The sequence below is a fragment of the Phalacrocorax aristotelis genome, chromosome 11 (genome assembly GCF_949628215.1).
Source record: "Phalacrocorax aristotelis chromosome 11, bGulAri2.1, whole genome shotgun sequence".
NCBI lineage: Eukaryota > Metazoa > Chordata > Aves > Suliformes > Phalacrocoracidae > Phalacrocorax > Phalacrocorax aristotelis.
In genome coordinates, this window is record NC_134286.1 from 22,379,260 (window position 1) to 22,402,926 (window position 23,667).

General features: G+C 42.2%; 1 protein-coding gene across 1 annotated transcript in view; it reads left to right on the plus strand.

The window, feature by feature from the left end:
- Window positions 1-23,667, plus strand: part of LOC142063012 (uncharacterized) — a 313,397-nt gene that overhangs the window by 79,913 nt on the left and 209,817 nt on the right. The gene's annotated exons all lie outside the window — the stretch shown is intronic.

Below are 23,667 nucleotides of genomic sequence, written 5' to 3' on the forward strand. Positions count from 1 at the left end.
ATTCCTACTTGTTTTCACAGAAGTTTTAAAAGAAACAGGCACAAAGCTCCTTCAGCAATTAAATCACTGGTATCAGTCTGCCTGTGCTGTGCAGACCTGGGGGAGGAGCAGCCTGTAAAGCTTCTGAGCCAGGTGGGTAGAATTTGTTTGAATGAGGGCCGAGGAGCAGAACGGACAGGGCTCAAGCTTGGGCTGCTTCGTTATCAGGCTAAAATTCTTAATTCTACTTTCCTTTCTTTTTTTTTTTTAATTTTATTTTTATTTTTCCCATTTAGAAATAGGTATCTTGAATAGATCAGTACTAGTAAGGGAAGTAGAATGGATAACCTGTTAGGCTTCCTGACTTCCTCTCATTTCTCAACGTTTTTTCTTTGCTTATTTAAAACATTTGTGTCTCTCAAGAAGGGCTATCATCTGTCAGCTCTTTCTTTTGAACTGCCAGACACTAATCTCAAGTCTGGATCACACTGACTCATGAAGAGAGATAAAATTATCACCTTTGAATCACTTGACTGAGCAGTGACCTAGTGCAACGGGAACACAACTTTGAAAGGGTGCTGAAGTACGGGTTGTTAAGGCTTCATGGGGCGATGCAAACAGCGTAAGTTAAACATGCAAATGTAGCCCCGGCATTTGGACAGTAGTCATTCTGGTGGGGATTCCCATGTGTTTGTTCAGGCTGAGAAAAGCACCCGGAAGCCTATTACCAAAAATGCTGCTGTGCTTTTTATTTTGCCTTTTTTGGCCCATGCGATGCTCCCATAAACCGTCCCAGTTTGCAGTGCTCTCTCTGCCACCTCAAAAGGGCAAAGCGAGTCCCGTATCTAAAGATCTGTGCTCTGAAGCTCTCCTTTTGTCAAGTGAGAGCTCTGCCAGGGATGCAGAAATACTTTCACTTCACTAATTTCACCATTAGATGTCTCTGACCGATCAGCATTACTCCAGCCAGTCCTGCCTTCGTAGCGCAGGCAGCGCTGCGTCATGCCTGCATTCGGTGTCACAGTGGCAGCTCTGGAGAGCTGGGAGGTTAGGTGGGGCTTTGGAGGGGTGACCAAGACAAAGAGGGTTGCTGATTTCCTTCCCTGCTGCGCAGGTGGGGAGCAAAGGGGGAGTTCTGGAAAGCAGCAAACTTCTTTGCCAGTCCCAAATGCTACCAAAATATTATCCTAAGTATACAGTGTTTGGTCCTCGGTTTAATAAATGCTTCTTTGCTTAATGCTAGTACATGTTTGTCTGCTTAATGCCCTGAACGTAAGAAGTGCTAAGGGTGATTATTTTTAAAATAGTACCCAAACACCTTTTGAGGATGAGCTTGAGTATGCCTGGGTTAAGTTTGCTGTATATAGTGATTGCCCTGAGTGCAGGAAGAAGCGGAAGGTGCTTATCAAGGAGATAAAAAAACCCAAAAAACGGGTTCTGGGCAGGATTGCAGATTACAGTTTGCAGAGATTTGCTTTGTTATCTAGAGACGGGAGCTAATGCAGGGCTGCTTCTTCCATGCCTCATGCCTCTGGGGGAGACATCACTGTGGTGCTGGGGGACGAGGCCGCTGGTTATTCTTGCCGTTTGCTAGGTGGAGGCTGCTGGATGCCATGCTGGCTGACTGTACGTGCAAAGGACTTGCGAGAAAATGAGATATTCCCTTAAAACACGTAATCACACGAGCATTTACCTCTCACTATTGAGACTGTGGCTTGTCAAAATTACTTAAGCTCTAACGGAGTCCTGTCAGGTAAATACTGTTACTCCAGTGGCAGATTTTGGAATATAGCTTCACATCCCTGAATTGCATTCATTATCTTCTCACTGAAACAAACCTGGTTTAACTGCTTAGGTGTGTGTTATGAATCCGTCTGCATTTGTTTCTGTAGTGATTTATTAGCTGGGTAGTGGTATACATATTAATAACAAGCCATCGGTTGCCCGTCAGCATACATTTCAACAATGCCGTCAGTTACTTTCCAGAGGGCTAACAGAGTCAGTGACAATTCTGACAAATTTTTATTCTGTGAGCAAACAGAGAGAACAAATTCAGATTCAGCTTTTTAAATGAAAGAAAATGGGAGGAAATATCTATTAAAAAGAGTTAACAGAAAAGAATGTTCTGAGTGAATGTTGCCCTTATGGTAATGTTGCTGTTTGCCTTTGTAATCAGGACTATTTTATATAACCCACTGCATTTTTTTTTTGCTCTTTGGTTTTTCAAATATTGTTCTCGCTGTTTAAATTTGTATGTATGAGACCATATATATGGCTACATACATAGTAATGTAGAATAAAGGGTAGGAAGATTTGCTGTGCAGAAGATAAGAGATTTGCTATTATTCATCTCTTAAAATAAGATGATAAAATATTCCTAAAGAAGGCAAATTCATTTTATTCCATATGCCTTTGTGCCATTCACCTTGGGGAAAATGAAATAGAATGCTCTTGTGATTATAAAAATAGCAGAGGAGTAGGATTACTGTGGTAGAAATTAAACTTACGCCCCTGTAATTCAAACCTATTCTTTTCCTTTTTCGTCTAATATTTCTAATTTACAGTCCAAGTAGGCTATAAATACTTGGAATTGTTTATCAGTGAAGTCATCACCAGAATGGCCACCTCGTGGAATTGGTTCCTAATGAGATTATTAGGCCGATGTTTATTTTGTGGGCTATGAATATCCGACTGAACTTAGACATTGTTATTTTGCTGTCAAGATTGCGTCTGAAGCTCATTTTCTTTTCCAAGACTTTAAATCTAATATAGCAGAGCTCTCAGAAAGTACAGGACTATTTGCATTGTGAAAATCTTCATTATGCACTGGGGAAAAATGATCTTGACCAAGCTGCCAGCCAGCTGCATGCTTTATACTAATCAGACAAATAAAATACAACACAAAAATCAAGAAGAGAAGAGGGTTTTCTCTTTTTCAAAGCATTTTCATAGAGCCTTGTTCTAAAAGTGCTGATTTCACCTAGAAGAATAACTAACTTTACCAGTGAGGTGAAGCCTCCCGTGGATGAACAGGGTTATGCAAGAATTGCGCATGATGATGATGATAAAGTGGAGCACAGTAGTGTGTGAAAAAATCTCACAATAGTGCTGTTCAGCAGTTTAGATGAGGAAGTGAGGAAAGATTCTGTCTCCAGGTAAAAACACAAAGGAAATTTTGCAAAAGCGATGCATAGTTACACAAGTAGCAATTTTCAGTGCCCTTTGTCTTGAACACATTTGACTTGGCTATGGAGTTTTTGTAAATGCAGTTGATCAGAACGCTCTTTAGGCCTAATCTGAAAGGCTGTATACACTCAGCTCTCTCTGTGATGTGATGCTGGGACATTACAGGCTGTGTGGAGTGTAAGAATTGCCGTGCTGTATGAGCGCTCTGGGCCTCGCTTCCATTACAGTGTCTCTGACAGATCAGAACTAGGTACCTCAGAAAACCGTGCAAGAAATCCTTTGAACCACAAAATCATAATTGACCAGAGACGTTGTTTTACCCAATCAACCACCAACTGCCTGTGATTATGTTCTAGAGATTGAATATCTAGTTTTCTTTTATCTTTACCCACTAATAAAACCAATACCCTGTTCCCATCTCATACACCTCCTTAAACCGTGCAGTGTACTTTAACAAAATGTGCTGGTAGAGAACCATCCTTCAGAATTTCCTGTGCTAATTTGTGGAACATGCTGTTTCAGAAGTAGTTCAGTTTCTATCAGCGCTGTTACATGCTGGGTCAGAGCAGATGTACGGCATCGTCCCTACGGCCGGGTTGAGCTTTAACTAGGATTGATTTGCTCCGTCAGGTATTAATTTGTTTTGCAGAGCATTTCCTTAGTCAGATGTCTTTGAAGGAGGTCTCACTGACAGTGCAGGATAAGCAGAGATTTTTGCCTAACCAGAAATTCCCATGATTATTTTATTCTGTTTTGAGGTGTGAAAGCTCTTTGAACTTTTTCTCAGTAGAGCTGAGTTATTGGAGAATCAAATTCACATCAACAAAAGCCCACAGATGACTTTTGTTCCAGTTTTCCAGGATCTGGTCTGCCTACCTAGGCCTTGATATACAAAGAGCAAAGTTAAAGGACGTCCTCAGTACAGTGTGATTGTCGGGTAATTTATTCAAGGGTTAAGGTTTGTACTGGTGTAATGCCGCGTCCTCCAGTGCGGTTTATATTGGTGTCAAATGAGCACCTTGATTTCAAAGGCATGCTCCTCTACCACTTGTTGATTAGTTTTGTATGGTTTTTTGTTATTGTTTTCTTTAAGAATGAACTTGGGAATAATTATTGGCTTTTAACATGGAGTTTCCAAATAGCCTTTTTTTTTCTTTAAAAAGAAGCATTTAGTTTAATTGTTGTGAGATTAATAGGCAGGAAAAGGAGATACAAGAAGAGAGAACATGTTCATACTTATAAAATCTTTAGACAAGCTTGACTGAGTTCTCTAATTAACCACAGGAAGACTATATGGCTACTGAATAAATTAGCAGAAAAAATAAAGACCGTAGTCAATTAGAATACCTGAAACCAGGTAGTATATTGTTGGTCTTGAAAAAGCGTTCACACTGCACAAATGGTCAGGAGAACCTAAAATGAAGGTCTGATCCCTTTTTGCTTGTGTGAGCATACTATCAAGTTGTGTTTGTGGAATAATCACTGGAGGTGACTTAGCAATTAAACTTATGTTTTTAGGAAAGGTACAGCACTGAAGAAGCTGTCAGGGTGGAGTTCAGCTGATATGTGAGGAATCCATTCCACGGAAGTTCCCCAGTAACCTTAGATGTCAGCAAGGCCAGGAGAACTTGGCGTACTGACTCTGAGAGGAGTTGTCCGGAGGGTGGAGCAGTGTGGAGGTGTCCCGGCCAGCTCTGTGATAAATGGGAACTTGACGTACCATGGAGCTGGTAGACTGCACATTTGCCACCCTGGGGCAACAGTCTGTCATGCTTTTGACAAAACGCTGTCCTTTTGGTGAACTTTGCTCATTATAATATCATTATAATACCGAAACACACCTCCATCCCAAAAGTTACCCGCCTCTAAGGTGCGACCACCCCTCACTGGGCATGTGCTTCGAATTTCTTCTAGTCTACGCTTTTAAGAGTAAAGCAAGGAAATTTTATACCAATCATAATAAAGGGATGTATGACTAGAGTCACTCAAGCTTCACCTGAAAGGTAAAAAATAGTATAAAATATGTGAAGAGAAAGAGGGTATTGGGGAAGATCCCATCGTGTACCACTCTGACTTCTGGGACCAGTCAAGGGGCTGAGCCTCTCTTTCCCCCCACTGGGATGCCTTTGGGTAAGATAGGAAACCTCTAGAGAGTCACTTTAAGTCCCTAACGTATTAGAGTTGCTTTGCTTCATATTAGAGTAGCTTCATATTTGTTTTGCATACTTGTAACCTAGCAGTGTACTAGTATCTTTGGTATTTATGTGTGTTTTGTAACCAGCAATCTTATCACCAGTAATCCAAAGAACCTGTGTGTCTGTTGCTTTAATAAATTGCACTATTCGTTAATCTAGCTGTGATCGTTCTCATTGAATGCGACTGGTCAGGGCATCTGCCAAATGAGTTACTAACAACAAATACTCTGATGAGCGGTTTCCTCTACAACTCTTAGAAAATAAACTGTTGACCAAGTCTGAGACTAAGACTGGGCTTAGCCGCACCTGCACTCCTCTCGGAGAAGGAGTTTAGAAAGCAGGGGGTCCTGTCTGACCCTCACAACTCAACGGTAGGGTCTCTCCCCAGCCACTCCTCAGACTCCTACCGTTAACGCAACAGAGTTACACTATGATTTACAGTGGCGTAAGAGGAAATCAGGTCTACACTTTTTGCAAACTTAAGACGCTACATTGGCTCTTATTTTAGCTAAGTAAATTTGTTCTATTTAATAGTATTTTAAGTCAGTTTTAGAAATCTTTAGGAATCACTCGTTTATGAAGGCAGTATGAGAATTTTTGGAGTCTGAATTACCACACTACGTGTGCTACGTTAACTAGACCACTGTCTGAAAAGCACCCACATTCCCATTTGTGGTATAGAGATTTGTTGAAAATCAGTGCCGGGTCCTGCCCTTGGGTCACACCAACCCCAGGCAACGCCCCAGGCCCAGGGCAGAGGGGCTGGGAAGTGCCCGGCGGAGAAGGCCCTGGGGGGGCTGGCTGACAGCCGGCTGGGCATGAGCCAGCAGTGCCCAGGTGGCCAAGGAGGCCACCAGCCCCCGGGCTTGTGTCAGCACTGGTGTGGCCAGCAGGGGCCGGGCAGGGATGGGGCCCCTGTGCTCGGCCCTGTGCTCAGCCCCACCTCGAATGCTGGGCTCAGGTTTGGGCCCCTCGGGACAAGAAGGGCCTGGAGGGGCTGGAGCGTGTCCAGAGAAGGGCAGCGGGGCTGGGGCAGGGTCTGGAGCACAAGTGTGCTGGGGGGCGGCTGAGGGGGCTGGGGGGGTTTAGCCTGGAGAAGAGGGGGCTGAGGGGAGCCCTTCTCGCTCTCTGCAGCTGCCTGAGAGGGGCTGGAGTGAGGGGGGGTCGGTCTCTGCTCCCAAGTCACCAGTGACAGGATGAGAGGGAACGGCCTCAGGCTGCGCCAGGGGAGGTTTAGGTTGGGTGTGAGGGAAAATGCCTTCCTTGCCAGAGGGGTCAGGCCCTGGCACAGGCTGCCCAGAGAGGTGGGGGAGTCACCGTCCCTGGGGGTGTTTAAAAGACATGTAGATGTGGCACTTGGGGACATGGTTTAGGAGGCCTGGGGGTGTTGGGTTGGCAGTTGGACCTGATGATCCTAGAGGTCTTTTCCAACCTTAATGATTCTATGAATTATTGACCCCTTCCTCAAAATACTGTCTACAAGACATTACAGACACGGCAATTTCCTTAACGGGTTCTTAAACCCCCTGGAAAAAAATTAAAGCTTGAAACCCATCAAGAAGGTGGTTTGTAGTGCAGTTCCTGAGCAGCAGTACACTGCAGTTATATCAGGCACAGTTGCAGTAGTTACTGCATCAACTGTTCCTGGAAAGCTACCAAAATTAATACTCAGCCTCTTGAAAGAACTAACAAAATGGCTACTATAGTCAAATGTCTCAAGATACTGCCTTCTTTGCTGGCCTTTGGATGCGGAAAACAACTTTACTAGGCAAATCCCTCATGAGGAAGCCCTGGTTTCTAGGTGACGCATGCAAATATTGAAAGAGCAGGACTTTCTTTCTCGGTTGCCTACCTGTATTTTGAGAGCAAACCTGAGCTGTATGCTAGAGAAATATTCCTGATTTGGAACCAAGTCCTAGAAATGCCACAGAGCGGATGTGAACATGGCTTTCTGAAGCTGAGTCTGGTACTAAGTAGATGAGATTTCCTCATCGCAGTGTAGCTCATCCATTTCTATGCTTGATTTCAACAGAAGGGAAGAAAGAAGTGGATCACAGAAACATAATGTCATTAGAGGTGGGAAATATATCACTGAGGATGCATCTCATCATAGCCTGTGCTCTGCTTCTTCCATGATCAAAAATGTGGCCTCCAGTTTTAATAACTGTTAGCGAGATGACTTTGAGGCAGCATGCTTAAGAAATCATGTGTATCTCTGTGCGGTAACAGGGAAAATGGAGCCCATATTGCTGGACTTCTGAAAATGTACTTTCAGTGCTGTGGATCAGTGGGACTGGGAATGTATCTGGATTGTTACATGCTCTAGAGACACTTCCCAGATACTGTACAGAGTGGAGCACTTGCAGTTACTTCTGAGAAAGTTATTTCTTCAAAATCAGTACGTACAGCTGAGGAACCCTTAGTTCTCATTTCACAATTAATGTTTTTTGAAATCACTTGCTACATGAGAACATGGGGTGCCATCTCATACCCAGCTGCTGCTCCATTTACTATCCAGCATTGTGTAGCACTAGAAGTTTCAGAGAAAGGTGCAAAAAGTTGCAGAGAGGATGAAAATATAACAAGCGACTTTTGGGAAACTTTATCTCATGTATTCTGACCTCAGATCCCAAGGGGTTTCTATTTCTCCTCTAATATTGTATTTCTTTGTCCCCCTTCTAAATGTGGATGTTCTAATTGTCCACACAAATGTTCAGTTCTCTTTTGACTCTTGCTGAATTCCTGCAGGTCACCAGCTCTGGCTCGTAATTTCATGAGTCATTGCTGAATATGCACAAATGGTGGTAGTTAGGACAGTCTGACCCTTAGCTTCCAGCACAGCCCTGTTCCATTCACTCTTTTAAGAGATTACTTCAGAGAAGCCCTTTCTCTTGGATATCCCATGCAGTTTTACCATTATTTGAAGTTATAAATGTATTTACTTTTCAAAAATGGTTTGGTGAGGCAGGGGGTTTACTCTTGGAGCAATGGAAATGCAATCTCCAGAACAGGCTTGCTCAGTGTGACCAGCAGCAAGCGCTGCATCTGTACCTCTTATTGTCCTGCCAGCTTCCCTTTTCTCGGAGGGGCTGCTTTAAAGCTGCAGGTGTAGCTAATGCAGAGTCGTTACCTTTCACAGGATCTATGAAAAGGAGGGGTTGGTTAGAAATCACTCTTCAAACATGATCAGACTGTTCTTGAAGGCTGTTCTGCTCAGGTGTGTAGTAAAAGTATTAATCTGTATTAGTATTAATGATATTATTAGTGATGGGACAGTAAGAAGCTTATAATGGTACCTGTATTGTATAGGGTTATAGATGGAGAACGTACGCCTTGCTGAATGACCAGTTACTCTCTTCCATAACTCATGGCTTCCACTAGAAGTTTCTTAATTTCAAAACATCTAAAACGCTGATTAAAAGGTCTTGGTTATTTAAGGACATAGAGGTTTTTTGAGACAGGTTTGGATTCTGTGCCTGTCCAAAGGGCTGCCTGACCTCAGACCGTTTAATTTCTCTTTTGTTTATGCCAACCAATTTCTAAAGGCAAAGCCATTCTTTGTAGTATTTTGCTGAGTACTTCTAGGAGATGTATAACCAAGCTGATACACCCAAAGTAGCTGTATATGTTTAGTATATTGCTATAAGGTTTGAGTCAAATGGATTCACTTGCTGAGCAGCAGCTGGAAGTGTCTCTAACCTTGTGATCTTGTGGGTATTAGGAGTATGTGGAATGAAGGTGACAGTGAATCAGGTATTGCCCTTCAAGAGTAGTTTCAATTAAGTCTTTGAAAACAATGTATTTTTCCAGCGCTTTTCAGTCTGAAGTGCTCTTCTCTACAAAGTGCCTTGTAGAAAAAAGGGTAGTTTGCCCTGCTCTGGAACGCAGCCTCTTCTAGAGTGTGATGTGGCTTGAATTACGACGTGCTGTTTTTTGAAGAGTGTAGGTAAAGAAAAGGGTTTTCACTAGAAATGCAGCAGGAGGGAAGGCGAAAGAATCCCTTGTGATTTAATGCTGCAAGAGGCAGAAGGAAGTTCTCTGAAGTCATTTGAGGCCTACTTGCTCATCCGTAGACCTACAGGGCCAGGAGGGACAGTGAGACCATCTAGGCTGACTGGGTGCATTGCAGACCCTGGAACACACTCCGAGAGGAGCTATGCTATCGAGGTGAGGAGTGTGCAAAGCAACGGCCCGAGGCACATCCACTCGCTGTCGTTCCTCGACAGAAGATTTGCTGCGCGAACCCGAAAACCCCAATTTCCTTCCTCGTCTCAGTCAACGACAATGATGTTTGCTGAGAACGTGCTGCCGTTCTGTGTAGTCGCTGTGAATCTTGGTAAAAGCAAATGCCACCTGGGTACTGATGGTTTGGTGGGGCTTTTTAATCCCCTCCCCCTTAGCCGTGGGAGCGCAGCTGGGAGTGTATTTGCAATTTAGTAGAGAGCTCATTTTACTCTGCATTTATGCGCTTATAACCTTAACAAATCCATAGGAGCCATTTACTGTCAGAAAGAGATAAAATTATCATTCATAGACTTAATAGTTTTTAAAAGTGCTTTTTTTTGGTCCCCTTTGCTACCTTTTTGTAGCTCATAAAGGATGATTTGGTTTTCTTCCTTTGTTTCTGTTGTAGTTTATGGACTTGCCAGCTAATAAAATTTCAGGAAACTCTAATTCTATTGAGAAGTTCAATTCAATGTTTTTTAATAGGTATTTTATTTGAACACCCTTGTTTTAACATAGCTGCCAGCACCATGAGCAGTTTTAGGGTTTTGCTGGAGAACACATTTCATTTCTCATTCAGATGATGTGCTGGATTTTAATAATTTCCAAGGGCAGGAGTTGATACTAGACCGGCATGCTGCTGTTGCCCGCACAAACGCCTCTAGGCGCCCTAACGAAAGCATTGCCAGCAATAGGATTGCAAGCAAGGACGTTGTGCTTTTGAGTCTCTACTGCAGAAGCAAAGAAAAATAACCGAATTCCCTTACACCCATTCTGGCTCAGTGTACGCCAGCCTTCTGCGTTTATGAATAAAAGGTATTTTTCCATTGCACAGAGACCCTTATAAAAACCAGGAATCCCCCAGCACAGACTCATCTCAACATCTGCTGTCGTTTTGGGTGTACTGAGAAGGGCCAGAACGCGTTGCACGCTGCATGCCGGCCGTTCTTGGGGATTATCGGCGGCCGGCCTCTGTGCTCAGAGCGAAGCTCCAACAGCCCTAAGGCCGCTGGCTCCCGAGTGAATCCAAAGGCATCGTTTTGTCTGAATTGATGGATGATGCCAAAGTGGCTTACAGCTATTTTGCCTTCCCTTTCCCCATTCTAACTGTGATCTTGAACTGATGAGTGCTTTTTGTCAATTTTTATCAGAGAACATGTTTTATAAAAATATTTTTGGTTTGGTACTTACATGCTGGCGGTGGCATCCTAAGACACCTGGCAGAGGTCAGAAATGATGACATAATTAACAAAATTAACTTTAAAAAAGACTGCAAGTTTTCACTCAACTTCCTCCTATTTCCAAATGCTTGAAAGAAAGAAATATTTTTAAGGTACTTTGAACTTTTAGGACATATATTGTCCCATCTATAGACTAATTAGGGTTTTGTTCACTCTTTTGCCCTAGTGCCCTTTTACCTCCGGTTTTCTCTGCCCATCCCTCTTGGCTCTCTGAAATAGTCTGAGCGCCTAGCCAAGCTGATTGCTTAATGCTTTGCTAGCAAAGTTGGCATTTTGCATAAAAATTTTTGTTGTTATAGTGGATTGGTAATTTGCTTTGTCCGGTGGATGGTGGAAAAATCCACATATGCCAGGTGCTGGCGTCACCAATGACTTCTACAGCATCAGTGCCAGGAGTTCAGAGAGCACTTTCTCCTTAGACATTGGGGAGTTGAGATGTGCAGATTCTTTTGTAGAAAAGGTTAATCTTTTTGGAATAAAGCACAGTCAAATGGTGCTTTCTCTAGCGCTGGCAGGGGGGGAAAGAAGAGTTCTTTGTACCCCCTACCCTCAGTAAACTGCAAAGCCCCCAAAACCTTCTGACTGTCCCCCAGGATCCCGTTTTGTGTTCACTCTTGCGCGTAAGCTGTGCCTGAGGTGATCGTGACTGTTGTTTGTGTTCACAGTCGCTGTTTCTCTGTCTGGGATCACTTGCAGGGTTCCTCTCAGGGGCACGGTACCTCAGACATATACACCACCCTGGTGTCGTGCGTTGTTTTGTGCAGCGCCCTATGTGCACGAAGTAGGAAATGGAAAGTTCGTGTTTCTCTTTGCATCCTGATCACCCTTTTCCACCTCATAAATCACTGAAACTTTCAACAATCACTTCTGTATTGACTTTTGGCACAATGTCAGTGTGTTCCCATAGTTGGCTGTATCACTCTCTGGCTTCCTTGGCAGTTGTGCTAGATGCGCAGACATCAATTTGTGGGGCTTCTTGGAGGGAGACCGAAATGAACCTTAGCGCTGACTGGGTTGTATCCTGGAGGATGGTGCAGCATCTTAATGCAGAATCGATGATACGCTGCCTCTCAGCTGTGTCTGCCAATACTCTCACATCTGGGCTCAGGGAATTAAGAGCTGTCAGTGAACCACTGAACCTGCAGTATCAGCCAAGGTCCTTGTTCCATGCAGTCCCACAATCTGAGGCTGAGGTTGCACTTCCCAGGCTGCAGGGTCCACTGTGCTGCCTTGCAACCTTAAACAGTGTTTAACGCCCTTTAAGTAAATCTCCCTGAAAGCTCTGCATTAGCTCCTTCTTTGTGGTCTGCATCGCTCCTGTGTTCACGGTGCAAGATCTGAAACTACATTCTTGCTCTTGATGTGTCACAGATTACTGAAAGCTCCTTAAATTAAACCCCAAAACTTTTGCAGTGCAGTACATATTTCTGAGCCACATTACCTGGGTTTGTACAGCAGGGATACAGTGCAACGCTGGTCAAACTTCCAGCGTGTTGTTTAAATAGTGTGAAAACTAGGAATAATTTTTTGTTGGAGGGTAAATGTCGTCTTCGGCTTTTGCATGTTGTAGATAGGGGATGAATCGTGGCATGTCTCCTTATGGATATTTATGATATTCCATCTCTCCTTTTACTTAAGGCCATGACAACAAGAACAATGATATTGTGTTTCCTTTTATTCTTTAAGTGTGTGGTTTGTTGGTTGGTTTTAAATAATACATTGAGAATCAGCCTGGGCAAATATCCCTAATAGGTGCAGCGGCTTATGTATGTGCAGCAAAATAAAACAAGCTGCTGTAGGAAATCTGACTAACCCCCTCACCATAGGGTCAGCTGGGAGTGATGGCGCTGTGCCAGTAAACATGCTTCCTCTTCACAGGAGTGCCTCGTATTTCTGTTCGATTTTCCCTTTGACTACTGAAGTAGCAGCAATAGATTCAGGCCATGAAAGGTGTTTAGGCCTGGTTCGATCAAACCAACTGTTAAAATTGGGGCTGTTTTCTCAAAATACCTATTCAGCACATTTCATGCTATCAGGAAGTTCTTGGAGGTGAACAAAAGCACAGGGAGAAGCTGACCTGATGCCAGACTTCCCTGTTCACCAACACACCCTGTGTGGTTCAGCTGCTGAGCTACAGTGTCCTGTAGTCCCACGTTAGCAGGGTTTCCATGTCAGATCTTTACACGCCACGCGCGGGAAAGCGGGTGAAATCCAGTGCAAACTCTGCACCTCCCTGTGTGTAGATGTATTTGCTTGAGAATAAATTTGTGATGTTCTGCAGAGAAGGTCAGTTTTGTTTCCTAGTTATATAAGCATTCAACAATCTTCGCCTAAAAGAACAGAAGTAAAAGTTAAATGGGATGAATGTCCTGTGCTGCTTCATTATCGGAACAACTATTGCTAGTAAAACGTCCAAAACTACAGTGACATGTAGTTCTTGACTATAATAAACACAAAAAAATTGGGATATTATGGTGATGGTTTAGTGGAGTCTTGAAATATTCTTTTACACTGTAGTTGGCTCTTGGATTCATCTTTGCCATGGCCTTGCTGCAAAGATCAGTCAGCAGTACTTGTTTATAAATGTCCAAAAGCTGTTCAAATACTAAAAAGCAAGATAAAACAGTTTTTGTTCAGATCTATTAAGGGAGGACCTTCCAGAATGGTGGCAAGGCCTGGATCAATAACGTTATACACAGAGATGAGTGATTTTACCCCAGTCTGAATTGAGTCCTTTAGTTCCAACTGTAAATCCGGGGAGTTAATTGTCAACATCTGTGGCAGAAGCTGTGGGGAAGATGACTAACACAAGATCACAGGGTTCTTTAGTGCCTTAAATTCTTTACATCAACACTCAAATGAGTCTAACAGAAAGGGAATTGTATTTCGGCGTTCCTCGTAGTTTACATCTCTGTTAATATAATTTCTCTGCTGTTTTAAATGAAGTGGCCCAAGCTATTGTGTGGCAGATTTGAGTCCGTCTTGTCAGAAAGCAGATAGCTCAACTGAAGTGTATACAAAGAGACTATCTTTCCCTTTAGCTGTGCAGTGAAGTGGTTGAGGTGAAACCTTACACATGCTTAAAAAAAAAAAAAGGACAAGTCAGTTATTCAGTTCTCTTTATGGAATTTCAACCTAAAAGACTTCAAGATTATAACATACTTTTCTCAAAAAAAAAAAAAAATCCGCACATATTCTTTTGCCTTCCGTAAGACTTTTTTAAAGGATTTTTTTCCCTCACAGACACCAACCAATACAGCTAAAACCAAACTACCCTATCCACACACTCTTTAATCTAAAAAATGACAAAAGTCTTAGTGATTTAATAAATCCGTAACCAAAAACTTCTCCAATAAAGAACTATAATATTTTTTGGTCTTGTGAAGATGAGTGCCTCATCTTTACAAGTAGCGTCTACTCTGAATTGCTCAAACTTGATGCTTTCCTAATTTTTGTAGTTTCTACACCCTTTCTCAGCTCTGTAAGACACACAAACGAGTGGTGAGAGATTGAAATGATTTTGCAAATGTATACACATTTTTATCGGTGTAGCGAACAAAAATCTTGAAATAGGAAATGTCATTATTACATTTTCAATCTTTCTGTGAGCAAATTATGTTCACCAGTAAATGTAAATATTGAAGCTGTGTTAATTTCCTTGGCTGTCTTTGCAATCCCTTTTGTCTCTCATTCAAATAGAATCCTATCAAGCATTCTTTGCAGGCATATGAGACAGACTTTTTAGTTGTCTGGGAAATGTTTTCCTTTCAATTTCATACTAGAAATATTTCATATGATGCTTCATGTCCCTTTTTGGGACTTAGATTTTTAAAATAAAAGTACAATACTAAGGAGTTCTTCCTTTTATGGGAGTTTTTCTTTATCTGGAGTATGTCTTATGCTCATTTCCTTACAAGCATATAACTACGCTAGGAAAAGAGCGCTTTCCTTTATGGCTTTGTCATCCCATGCCAAAAATTCTACTTTAGAGCTTTTACTTTCTATATATAAGAATTGGTTTTGCCAACCTGATTCCAGTTGTCCTTTTGCAATATAATTTTCATCATTTCATTCTGGTATGACTTCATAGTGGCATCTTGATGATGGTGAACAGAATTAACCAGCTGCAAAAAGGCCCAAGACTTTGCTAGGAGCCTGCTGATAGCCTATTATGGCCTCGGAAAAAGAAACGGAGGCAGATGGGGCCCTAGGCGGGCTCTGCGACGCCTCTTTGTCCTGCTTGTCTTCCTTTGGAACAGTAGCACTGCTCATGTGTGATTTCACCTTCTGTCTCTCCACCCCGGGGCTCTTTTAGACTTAAAGTTTTTTTGGTGGTTTGTTGCTTTTGTGACAGCCCTCAGGCATTTTAGCTTCCTTCACATCAGAAGTGCCGGTATTTTGAAAGCTTGGTTTGTACCTGTTCCAAAGGCTGCCTGTGCCACGGATGGACTGTCCTTGGTCTAGGTCTTCCCTAACCTCCGAAACCTTTCTGTGCCTGGGTTTTTTGTTTGGTTTGGGTTTTTTTTTTTGTGAATACAGATATTGTATCAAACACAGTTTACTTGCTTGAAATATCAGCACAGACTGGGAGGCAATATTTTAGCTATTAGTAATAACCCAAAATATGCCTGATCCCTCCAGAGCAACAGCTAAGACCTAACCCAACCCAAATGGAGTAACTGAGAATGGTGAGATGAGGTCTAAAGTGTGGGAATAAAACACCAGCAAATACATTCCCATGAAATGCAGCCTGTACAGTATTTCCTCCCAGATTTTAGGCTCCCATTGAAGAGCCCTCAAAAACAAAGGGAGGTTCTTGAATGTGTCTTGGGATTTACTCTGCCCTTTGCCCGGCATTTTTCACATATTTTTACATAACTTGTACTGTGCTTACAAAATCATTTGCAGCCTTTGTTTGCTTTTAAAGCAAATGAAGTATGATCCCTTACATAGTTATTTGGTCTGAATTTCCTGAACATCCGTATACATGGCAGGGAACTCCAGTAATGAAATGGTTTAATGGCCTACTTTGCTTTGATGTCTTTAGTCTTCCTCCAGCTGTGATATTTGCCACCGCTTTAGAGAAAGTGGTAACCTCCCCAGAACCAGTAGCAGCACTAGCAAGAAGATCAGTGTGTAAATCAGTTCCCAGGCTTTGGCTCGCGTTTTCTGTGTCGATGCTGGCGGTTTCAAAGACAGAAATAACTGCAGAGATAGCTTTGCGTTCACTTTATGGAGGTAGAGATCTACTCAGTGGGTGCTGATCAGGCACTTGCCATCAGGTACTTGGGCTTCCATTATTTGAATTTATGAAATACAGACAGGCAGAGATGGAGTTTAAGCTTCTTTGTTATTAGGTGTTATGCTACGTTACAAGGATACTATTTACTTTGAGGTAATAGGGTCCATCCTTCTCAGAGCTTTATAAATCTCACTTAAACCTTTCTTTGTTGTGTTGTTGTAGTAGTGGCATGGCTGTGATTGTATAATTCAGTTTTTGGGAGAAAATATTCTACAGAACAAAACAAAACTTAGTTATTCGTTACTGAGACAAGACTATTTGTGTTATATGTTGGAAAACAGAAAAAAATAGTAATTAACCTTGTAAAGGACTGTATAGTACTCACCTGCAGATCTGTTCTCACACTCACTCTGAATTGACACATGCCTGAGAACACCGTCAAGTTTTTATGTCGTTTAAAAAACAAAAAGAACAAAATCCTGTGGAAACTTGACTGTGGCAAACCGCAATGTATAATGATGCACCAGCAAGTACCCTTCAGCAGGGGTTTCACTGACCGTCCCTAAGCTTACGGAGATGGGCTTGGATTGAAAATGAAACAGGGTCTCTCGAGCAAATTTCGAGGCCCTTTATGAGCTAATGGGCCTCTTTTCTTGTTTTCTGGTGTATGACAGGCTAAACGTTCTCATCTTTTTAATGTTGTCTTGATATTGAACCCCCTACGCTGTTCTAGTTTTGTAAAAAGCCCCTCAAACATCTGTTGTGCTACGCATTCACATACATGCACGAGTCTGCTACAGAATTTTCTGTGGAGGTCCCCACAACTAAAAAGCTTTAGTCACCACTTGCTCATAAATATGTTTGCATGAAAGTGTGTGTGTGTTTCTTGTTTATTTGTTGTTGCAGTTTAGCTGCTGCGCTCTTACTTTCCCACAGTCCAACGGGAGCATCGCTGTGGTACTGTTTATACGTGCTCTCTTCTGAACCACTCTCCAAGTACTTTTCACTGTCCTTGGCAACCGCTGAGAAACTTCTGCCGTCGGTTACAGTTGAAGGCCCTGCTTTGACCAAACCAGAAGAGAATAATCAGCTGAGGAAATAGCTGGGAGATGTTTCTGGTTTTCACTTCCGATGACATCCCTTCTGCTGTAGCGCTGCTGCTGAGCACTTTGTATGGAAACGGGAACAGAGTGAATTTTCTGAAGGGCACATTGTGGACTATATCGGAGAGAATCAAGTGGTCCGACTGTACGCTAATCCAGGTGTCGGTGCAGCTCGGTCTGTGAGGAGTCAGCGGGACTTAACTAAATCCTTGATGCAAGCAAAATTTATTAGTGTCACAGTGCTAAGGTTCTTCTGCCTTTGCATAGATTTTTCAAGCTACCGCAAGTACTTTCCCATTTTTAGGTCTTTTTCTCATTCTATCAGATTGGAATAGGGCCACATGAACAGGGTTTGCAAGCTCTGTTCCATTTCTCTTTCTACTTACAGACTACTCGGTTAGTAGTTAATATTTAAGCCCATTAAAAATATCGCTCTTTAGTGAATGGGGTTAAAACAGAAAAAAAAGATAGGCATTAGTCTTGCTTAAATAAAAAACTCCCTGGCACCTAAATACTAACTGAAATCTTAGGAAATAGGTTATTAATTGTCCCACTCTTGGGATAGTGTTAGGAGAAGGGTACTACTTAGCGTGATTTAGGGGAGGATTAGATCCCCTTTTTTTGCTTAAAGAGCTGTGGTTTGCTCAAGTCCAGAGAAAATTTTGAGTAAGTAAAATTTTTTCTTGGGTACATCTGGAATCTAGTTTTCTGCCTTTATCAACTGGGGTTATTCTTTTTTCTCCTGACTCAAATGTATGTCAGCTATTGGAGGCACAGAGTAGAGAACTGCAAAATCAGTGCTTCTCTGGGTTTGAGTGGAAGCTCCCTTAAGGAAGTTCGACGCAGCAGTGCAGGACCTGGCCCCAGTAAGACGCAGGCACTTCACTCACAAACCAGAGAGAAGCTATGCATCATGAGCAGCTCCAAAACTGTCCTTAGCATCAGTTGAAGAAAAGCACATATCTTCTCAACTCCTAGCTTTTCCTTTCTGGAAGGAAATAATGGTACAAAGGGAAGGAATGAAGATGACTTCAGTTTTTCTTTGCAATCTGTTGGCATGTCCCACTTATTACAACATCCTGAAGGCATCTGGGATCTCACAAATTCAAAAATTAGCATCAAGGCAAAGCCATGTGGCATCAGCACAACAGAAGTATTATTCAGCAGTGGAGGGATGCTGAGTCAATAGGTGTCAGTGCAATGGTCTGATCCATTTATGAGTCATCACGACAATAGGAGGAATTATTGATGTAACCTCCAGTGTAGCTTGGAGTTCCAAAACAATCCATCAGATAGACAAGAAGTCATTTGTGATGTTCAGATTTTGATCTAACTATTTTAGTGCTCAGGGAGATAATGTTTTGGCTGCAGTCCACCACCCTATCCTTTCATGGGGTTGTAAAGTCGTGTTGCACATCTCTCTTGACATCGTATCATGAGGGGAGTTTGTCGCTTGGCTCAGAAGCTTTGGGGAAAGAGGAAAGTGATTCTGTACATCCCAGATGTTTTAGTAGACACGACTGAGGAAGCCCATTACCTTGATCCACCACATTCACGATTCTCACCCCCTTCCACCTGCTCTCCTTGCCTTATCCCTGCTTGTCTTTGTAGTTCTGCTCTGTGCTAAGATGGCTTGTGACATTCTAGCTTGGGGCGTAAACAGTGGAAGACAGGATTTGAAAAATATACATGAATAAAAGGTCAAAACTCTCCAAGGAAAGAAAAAAGTTCTTGTTTGGGGTTGTTTTCTTTTTGTTGGTGGTGTGTGGGGGATTTTTTTTTTTTCCAAATGCATAGTTATGAAAACCAAATTAACCTTTGGGTTTTTGAGGAATTCACTGTGACAGTGGTCCAGCTTAAAAATAACCACCTGCTACTCCAAGCAGAGTGTCCAGAGATGCCCAGGTTTATTCTGTTGGCCCTGAGGATCACCAAGTGTATAGACCTAGCTTTAAAAAGTCATGCTAATATTGCTCATCCACAGCAGCCTGGAAGGGCAGAAGGCACAGGCCTACATATGGGTGTTGGAGGGCTAAGTTTTTTTTTAGTTCAGCGGGAAAACAAGGACTTCATTATGCTGTTGGTCTCTTTGATCTTACCTGCTGTCAGATTAGAATTTTTCTTTAGCAACATTACAGTGGAAGAAAGAAAGACAAAAGAGAAAAACTGTAAATTGCAAAGTTTTCACAGTAATAACCGTGAAAAGGAAAATTTAGGGAAAAAGGAGAAATGCTCTAATCATATCTGATTCAGTCAAGGAGCAGTGTCTTACTGACAGATGCATGGTCCTCTTTCCCCCATATGACCTGGAGGAAATAAAATTCCTGCTTCATTTGCAGAGGAGGAGACCATTTTCTTAGGTTTTTAAAAACTTTGCAGAGTGATTTTTAGAAATTTGATTTGATTTTGGATACTTGCCCTTCCCGTGGATAATGGTAAGAATGTGACCCTGAAAGAAGTTCAGGGAAATGGTTGGTTCGCAATTAATATAGTGAACATGATTAATTAATGACTCGTATCACTATGTAAGCGTGATAAATGGATAAATGATGGTGTGAGAACACTGAGTACTAGTCGTTATCTGACAAGTGGAGTAGCATTAAGAAAAAATAAAAGGCAGAAGTATATATATGAAACCATAAGATATAATTGCCTCTAAGTTTTCTTAGAGTAGCCGACTTACGCTTACTGTTACATGAGAAGAATGCTGTTTGTTTCACTTCTGTATGTGAGATCAGCATTGCCACACCTTTTTGTTTTGATGCAGACAAAAAAGTCATTAACTAAAAGTCATTAACACTTCACGTATGATTCCCAGAGCTCTGCTGAGGCTCAAGGCGAATAACTAACCTAACTGCGAACTGATCGCTAATATTTTGAAAGGCTAGACCTGTGCGACATGGAAGGTTAATTTGGTAATTTGACTGCGTAAACCAATATAATTTACATACAGAGAGGCTGTATTAGAATGAAACAACAAGTCAGACTTGATTGTAGGATAGTTCAGGTTGGGAAGAGCTCTGTAGTCAACCCTCCTGCACAGAGCAGGCCCTGGGCCTTTCTGGGCAACCTACTCCACATCTTGACTGTTTTCATGGAGAAAAAAAGTTCCTCTGTACGTCCATATCTGCACCTCTCTTGTTTCGTTGTCTCTCATTTCTTTTCCTCCTGCCATGTACCCTGTGAAGAGCCTGGCTCCCCCCTGACAGCCTCCTGCGGGGGCTGCTGTAGGTCCCCCTGCAGCTGCCCTTTCTCCAGGTTGGACGAGCCCAGCTCCCTCAGCCTCTACTCACAGAGCAAGTGCTCTGAGTCCTGACCATCTTGGCGGCCCGCTGCTGAACTCAGCCCAGTTATCAGTGTCTTGCTTGTGCTGGTGGGGGATGCAGTGTTCTAGATGTGGTCTAATGAGTGCTAAGTAGAGAAGGATAATCACTTCCCCTGGCTCTGCTCCCATTAATGCAGCCCTGGATGCTGCTGGCCTTCCTTGCTGCCAGGGCACACAGCTGGCTCGTTTTCAGCTTATGTCTACCAAGACCGAGAGGGCCCTTTCAGCAGAGCTGTTCCCCAGCCATTCAGTCCCCGGCATGTATCACTTCAAGGGTTTAGTCCTTCCCAAGTGCAGGTTTTGTCCTGGTTGAATTTCATGAGGTTCCTAATGTCACTTTTAAAAGTTGAAATAGGTGTTTTTTTTTTTTTTCCTTTCGTTTGGATGGGTCAAATCCTACTCTGAGTGAAATCACTCAACTGAGTAAACCATCTGTGTAGCTCCAATCTGTGCTAGAAAGTATGGAAGTGGTAGATTTAATCCTTTAGTATCATTACTATGGCTTTAGACAAGAGCACTCAGCAGACATATATTCCTACCCTTTCTAGGACAGGTAGAATCACGCTTTAATCACCTGCCATTAAAGGAAGACAAACAGTTGCAGTTGCCGACATTGGGTTACATGCATTACTTCTTTTTCACAGCACATTGTAAGTTCTCATTTTGACTAAAGCTACTTACGGCCCGCAAAGGACTGTCAGACTAACTCCACCTCTGTGTCTTCTCTGCGGCCAACCCACGCTCTGGAGAAATATCTCTGGACCTTTAAGCACGGCTTAAACCACAGAGGAAATATTTAGTCTTTATTGGGTGTTATTTCTTCTCAGTGAAGAACAGGCTGGATTCAGACCCAAAGGATTCTGTATAGATCATTTGTTGAGACTAAGTACTATCAGTGGCAAATGCATAGGAAGAATATGGGAGGCTCTCCCCATTAATTTCATTACCTTGGCATTAGATATTATGACAGCTTATATTTTGAAATGCCTTTCAGCCCTGTTACTTCCTGGGAGCGACAGCCCTATCTTAAAGGCCGCTTAAAGAAATATGGAACGGGAAAATTTAGAAGCTGTGTTACTCTGTCCCTGTGGTTTGTGCAGATACAGAGTAAGTATTCTCTGACCCTGCAGTGAAGAAAGGAACAGACAGGTCTCGCTCTGTGCGTCAGGGTGGATTAGGAAAGAGGAACTGAACCACCAGAACTTTGATTTCCTGCATTCTGTTTCCTAAGGCCCTGTAGAAGGAAGTAATTTAAACAGAACAGTCTCTCCTCTCCAAGTTCTTAAGAATACTAACTCATCAGGCTGTAATAACAATTGCGACTCATCGTAACTGACTTCAGCACTGTTAAAAATAACAATTATATTTATGGCCCTTGTAGGGCTTCGTCTAGTCTTTACGCAGAACAAGTTCATTGCAGTACAGTCAGTAGGGGTCATTCAGTGTGCCACTCCAACGGGCCATAGCGGGCCATCAAATGTCTACTGAAAGTCATGGGGTACTTCATAGGTTTTGAGGCAAAATTATCATCTACTGCTTATGGGCCTCACTGTGTACAAAGCATATAAAAATAACAGCGTTTTTCACTCTTGCAGAGCCTTTGCGCTTCACAAACCCTCATAAATTAAGTCTTATTATGGGAGGAAAGAAAAAGGACCTGACTGGGCATCAGCTGGATTCTTTTCTCAGCTCTCTAATGTAACCACCACAAAGTCTGTTTATCTTACTCCTAAGTCTTTCTCTTGCTAGTCCCTATTTTATTCTTGGATTTTTATCACCTTAAACCACCAAGTTTCAATACTTCAGACTGAGATTTTTCTGGTCTTGCATCTTTACCTGCTGCTGCTGGAAACCCAAAAATTTTTTACATCGTGTATGCCAAAAGTAAGGGACAGAGCTGTTACATACCCTGGCCCAAGACTGAAAAGAAAAGCTTATGTTTCTTGATTCCAAGCGTTGTACTTTTTTCCCCCCAAATTCTTTTCCAAGGCGTGCCATGACAGAGTACCTTCCGCAAGTGTAACTCAAGCTGTATGTGATTAATAATTCACGTTTTGTGCTAAAAGCAAATCAGAGTTAATTTTGTCTATTTTCCTTCCACCATTTAATACATTGGTTTCCCCATAAAGGAGACTCTATATTGCCTCGCATGCAATGACTCATGTGTTACATAAGTAACTGAATCATTTTATAGTTTACAGAGAAGAATGTTCTTGCTTATTATGTGGATGAAAGGAGATTGCGGCATATCAAATGACATATATAATTTACACACTTATTTCTAGGACTGTTCGGAACAGGGAATGAAGAGAAACTAAAATGTTTGAAGTGACTTGAGTGCTTCATAGTTTTTAATGTGACTAGCAAAATACACAGGCCAATAACTTTTAAGACTGTGCTAATGGAAGAATGGCTTTGAAGCTCGAACACACTTTATTTTTTTTTCCCCTAATGACAGTATGTATTTTAAGACATAAGTAGAAACTAGTATTTGTCAGTCTGTAAAAACACTGCAAAGATCTCATATTTTTTTCTGCCAGTAGTTACCTGCTGTGCCACTAAAATGGCATGAGGGATGGGAAATGGTGTTGCAGAAAGATGAGTCAGCTGGTAAGGGAAATGGCAAGCCTGCTGCACTTGGGCGTTGTTGGAAGAGGTTTTTTTGCCTCAGCTTTCTAAATGTTAGACCTTAACTACAAATTAAGAGCGTGGCATATTCCATATTTCAACAGTGCAGAGTTTATTCAAGTGAGAATTCAGTAACATCATCATGGCTGTGTATTGGGAGATATTTATTGGATTGTGTTCTTTTTAAAATATTACGGTAAGCTAAATGAAACACAGTTTCTGGAATTTTGAATCTGAACAACCCCCAAAAGCTACTGTGTTCTGCAAATTAACTTTGTAGACTTAGGTACTTACATGCTTTGGTGAACACGGGTCTTATTTAGAATGCAGAATTCTGATTCTGTCTTCTACCTCCGTCCCACTTATTTTTTATTTATTTTAATTGTAACAAGACAGGAGTCTCTGTGTTTCATGGACTGTTCTTGGTGGCAGCCAGATTTGTGTATTTCTCTGGCAAATGGAGCCAGTATTTTCCGAGATCTGTGAATCTTTTAAGCAAATGCAGTGATTAGGTACCTCTGAGCAACGACAGCGTGGCAGGCTT